Source organism: Lygodium microphyllum, chromosome 27 (genome assembly GCF_053477565.2).
Source record: "Lygodium microphyllum isolate KBCC chromosome 27, Lygodium_microphyllum_v1.1.10, whole genome shotgun sequence".
NCBI lineage: Eukaryota > Viridiplantae > Streptophyta > Polypodiopsida > Schizaeales > Lygodiaceae > Lygodium > Lygodium microphyllum.
Genome location: NC_141161.1, coordinates 5,069,230 through 5,074,521, shown reverse-complemented (window position 1 = coordinate 5,074,521; position 5,292 = coordinate 5,069,230).

The following is a 5,292-nucleotide window of genomic DNA, read 5'->3' as shown; positions in this document are numbered from 1 at the left end:
TACGTGGAATTGTGCCAAGAGATTGATATGGGACCATGGCCGAGTCATATTTTAATCTGCATGCTCAAATTTTTATGATTCGATTTTAAGGGTACTTCAGAATTTGCATTTTAATTAGTATCGTTTTTTTCGGAGTTATATTGTTGTACTTTACCTAAATCTTTATATTGATTATGTTTACATCATTTTCTGTCTGTACAGGTTACCTTTGATGATACTTGAAGAGTAGGATGAGTCCAGGGATGAGCGATAAGGAGTTGCAAGAGACATTCACACGTACGTCTCTTGATCAAATGGCCCAATTTAGAGATATGGCAGACCAGTAAACTATCTTAGATATCATCGGGCCATTCTGTGAGATCTACTTCGGCACGCTCTGATGCTTTGGTTTCCAATAGACGAGGTCGATGCTCTAGACTAGCCCCAAACTGAGGGAGTGGTTTTGGGGGTGGTTGTGGAGATGTGGATGTTGTGAGCCCGTGATTAGTTCCAGAGAGGGATGCTACTCCTTGCTCTTGTACAAGTTCTGAAGGAGAGGGTGGCCCAAGTGGGTGCTGTGGAGGCATCGATGCAGTGTCTCCATCTCATTGATCTAATGGATACTTGTCACCTATAGGGACATCACTCCAATGACTCAGGGTTTCACTTAGCCGTCTGCAGGTGTGGCACCCCTATGGGTGCTACTCCTTGAGATACTACCCCTGTTGGTACATAAGATATACAAGGGTCTCTTGATTATGCCTAGGAGTGTGGTCTCGCAGGTGGGAGAGGACACACCTTAGATATACCCTAGTAGGGTATGGATACCTCATAGATGACAAGACAAGTGTTGTGATCATGAATGATGAGGAGAGGAGGGTAATATCTCGCATGAGAGAGTTGTGCCAACAAGTAATCAGGCACATTGTTCTGGACCAACGGAATAATATACACGAGGGGAGCAAGGACTATATAGTGGAATCTTTACATGAGGAGTTTTTGGTACCTACGGCAATAGAGAGATTTTCCACTGGGTGGATGATGGAGTGTATGTGTACATACATGTCACATAGACGATCAGACGCACGCAAGGTACTCGAGAGGAGTGGTGCCTCAAAGCCTAAGTGGCTAGACGTAGAGGATTGGCAAAGACTCAAGGAGGAGGCCACATATTCTCCACGATGATGGCAACATCAGTAGGAGGTAACGAGGGTACGATTGGAGGCAGGGGTCATGTAACATCTAGGGAGTTGCAGCCACTGGACTTATCCGGAGGACTTTGTAAGTTTTCTTTTGGTTCTTCTCGCTTTCTTATTTGCAATATCACTTATACTAACAATCGTATTTCTAACAATTGTATTTTGTTTTCTTTGTAGCACTAAATCACAAACCGCAATTCCACAGGTTTGGAGACTCAATATGCAAAGAGACACGATCTCACTGTACTCATCAATAGATTATATGCGCGTGGCCGCCTAGTATGTCAATCAACTTTCTTGTATGTAGTCACTAGTTTTTTTTTCATGCATTATGTATGGTGGACTAATGTCTAGTTATTCATTTTGCAGAGTTCGCTTGACGTTCCTTTGTATTGGGATGAGCTTTTAGATGGTGAGGATCTGTAGCACACGTTTGGATTCTTGGAATGCACATCCTCTTCTTTTTTGGTCCTATGATATGTGCATGCCTCTTCCATGTAGTATTCCTTAGATGTACTTATCATCCATTGTATAAAATTGCATATTGTGATATTTACATATAGATTTTCATGTTTTTTTTGGCTCTCCCCTCTCTCCATGGTTTCATGTAATGTCATGAGTTGTCATAACTAGTTTTGTACTTATTCTATCAGTTATTAGTCTTGTGGGTTTAAGTAGTTTTTGTGCTCATCTTAATGACTACTACGTACCCAACATATAATTTATTTGCTGAATATTATACAACACATGGTGCTATATGTGGTATGACAACCACAAATTTTTTTTCCTCTACAATAGTTGCTATTTGCATCATTGATTTCTCTACATGTGTCGCTATTGCTGTTGTTATTTACATCACAAACCGTCACTGTTTATGTCGCACTTGTGATGTAAATAGCAATGCAAATAGCAATGGATTCTACGATGATTTTGTAGAGACGTTTATACCGACGCTTTTAGCGACGATAGGGGAAATTTTTTTAATGAACATTTTTGTCGCTTTGAACGTCACTATGAGGCCTGTATCTTGTAGTGATGCTTGGCAAACAAGGCAGCATGAGGTGAAAGGCCATCCTCATCATCGCGACCATATATCTAGAGAGTCCCACCATAGTTCTAACTATGGAGAAAAGCAAAACATACCAAATTTGCAAAGCCATCATGTGGATCAAAACAATACACACCTAAAGAACACCCATGACAAACTTTTTATTGTCTCTCTCATGTGTGTCAAAATTGATCACTTTAAAGCTATAAAGCTCCCTAGTGGGATTGACAAGCAGTATCACCTACAAAAAGTAGAGAACTAGACGCTCTCTAGTGGTGTTGACATGAGTGTGCCATGGTGTATTATGTGTTTTGATCAAAGGGCATGCAACCATAGGGTATTCATGTAGCAAATGACCTATTAAACCCTACAAGCTAAGTTGGGTTTAGAAGTTGATCCCTAGGCTAGGCTAGACCCTTTATGATGGATTTCACAAGTTGGGTATAACATCTTAAATAGCTTGACCTTGAACTAGGAAAGTATTCAAGACTAGATTAGAGTTGCATATCTTAAAGACATCCATGATGATTAGGTATGTAAGAATTCTTTTATTTGAGCCTTCATTAGAGTAATTAGTTAAACTAATATACATAAACTAAAAAAATTTACATAGTTGTTACAAAAATAATTATTGATTAAAAATTGTTAGCTTTATTTAGCTAAAGTAAATTAAAACTAATATATGTAGTAAATAAGTTTCAATCATGTAGTTACATAGTTTTTTAAGTACATAGTTTCATTTAGTTACATTCTTAGTCTTACATGCATAATTAGATACATAGTTACATTTAATTAGTTAACTTTACCTAAATTAATATTTTAGTCATGGTTGTATTTGTGTAGCACAATAAAGTGTACTTTTTGTTATTTTGAAAAATCGTAAGCCTTATTCAATACTATTAGATAGGTAATATAGTTGGTAATCATAATCACTAGTAGTTGATAGATGTTCTAGTTAAATAGTTAGTGACAACTAGTGTTGTAGTTTAATTAGTTAATTAACTAATTACTTAGAGAGAGCGTGTGTAGTTACTGTATAGTGTAGTTAATAACTAATTAGTTAATTAGTTAGTGTGTAGTGTTGCAAACGAGAGAGAGAGAGAGAGAGAGAGAGAGAGAGAGAGAGAGAGAGAGAGAGAGAGAGAGAGAGAGAGAGAATGTGTGTGTGTAAAACTGATAGTTGTTGTACTTAGAATTAATTTAGTTTTCTTATTCAGTTCTATCTCACCATTGTGGGGCTCACTTTAGCAAAATATTACAATTTTCATATGTACAAACTTTCAAAAGGTTAGAATCTACCTTCTTCCCTTTTTGTCATAATAAACAATAAAGGAAAGTAAAGAAAAGGAAACAAAAGGACATATCTTCTTGAAAGATGGGGGAATGGCACACTCCCCCATAATTATGAAACAACAAAGAGACCTGTGCCAGCTTTTCGACATGCTGCTTGTATAGCATGTTTATGTGTTTTTTGTGTTATTACTACGTTTTTACAAAGTGATAAGTTAATTATTAACTTAAAAAATTGGTCAAATGAGAAATTCATCACATCTTAGACTTGGCCAACCCACTTTTTGTTTTTTGGTTCTATATTTTGTAAGGTACTCTTCATCAACAAGTAGTGTTATGTTGTACAATGAGTTTCCAGCCAAATGTAATTAGCTTCAAAAACTTGTGAGTATTGTTCATCTAAGGCATAGTTTTAAACTGCTTTTTCATTTTTGCTTAGATATGGTTAAAACTATATTCAATTCAGCAAGGTTAATATCATGCACTAAAAAGCACACCTTCAATTCCTTTACATATTAGTTCAAAAGAACACATTCATTTTGCCTTATCAGTGGCTTTGAAAATTGTGAGTTTCAAGTATATTCATCATTTCTTAAACTCCAGTGAAAAATTCAATAATGTCGAATAAAATTTCTAGTTTTTCAATATCCAGGAGCTAAATATATTGTTTTCATTTTATTTCAAGTCACTTATAGACTACCCACACTTTAGAAAATGCATTTAATGTTCAACTTTTATTTTCAAGTGACAAAAAGTAAGGTTCACACTTCCTGAACATCAAAACCAAGCAGTTGGATTAAAAACATAGAGAATTCCACTAACGAGACTGGTTGCATGTGTCGACCTAGTTTGTAAATTGTGACGTTCGACATCGAGGGATTGTGAAGGATCCTTCTAAACTTCTAGGATAGCATGTAGAAAAGAAGAAAAGAGAAAATAAAAACCAGAAATATAAAAAAAAGAGAACAGAAAGTAAAAAGAAAAGAACAAAACAGAGGGTGCGTGCGTGGCACGTGCACGGATCATGGCATCAGCCTCGTGACTCGAGAAGGCAAGGTTGAATCGACTTTGCTAAGCTTTTACCGTAGACGTGACGTGTCCCGTGGTGGGTCCCATCGTGAGCCGCTTCTGTAGGACCAGGTCAACGAAAGCCGCCTGGATTCTAATCGTATATTTCTTTTAAGAAGAGCTGAGAAAAATCAGGAGGCACTATAATATAAATATTTATATTTATAAATTTTATAATACAAACCAACGAACGAGGGATGCGTGGCGATCGCGGAACGAGCTCGGGCAGATGGCGGCGGAACGAACCCCTTTCTTCCTCTTCACCATCATCCTCGTCTCCTTCTTCTCCTCACTTAACAGCAGGTTTCTACTCTCAATATCGCCATTAACAGCAGCAGCATATATAAAGGCCCTTTATAAATTTCATTCTCAGGTTATCATCTTTATATTGAGGCTATTAAAAATTATAATTAGGAGGTGTATATGTAGATATGTTCTCATGCATGCACACAAACAAATAGTTTATGTAAGGGGGCCGTAGGGGGCGGGTCATGTGTGTTTGCGTGTTTGTTAACATGTTTGGAAAAACTAATATTAAATTTTTCTAGTATGCAGAAAGAACACTTAAATTAGTAGACTTTTTAAATTAGTGGATGAGGCATGGACTTTATATACATATGAGGTGTCAAAATTGGAAGAAGATGCACTATGGAATCATCTGGACTTTGAACTAACCCATGATTTGTTTGAATTAGCAATGCCACTTTT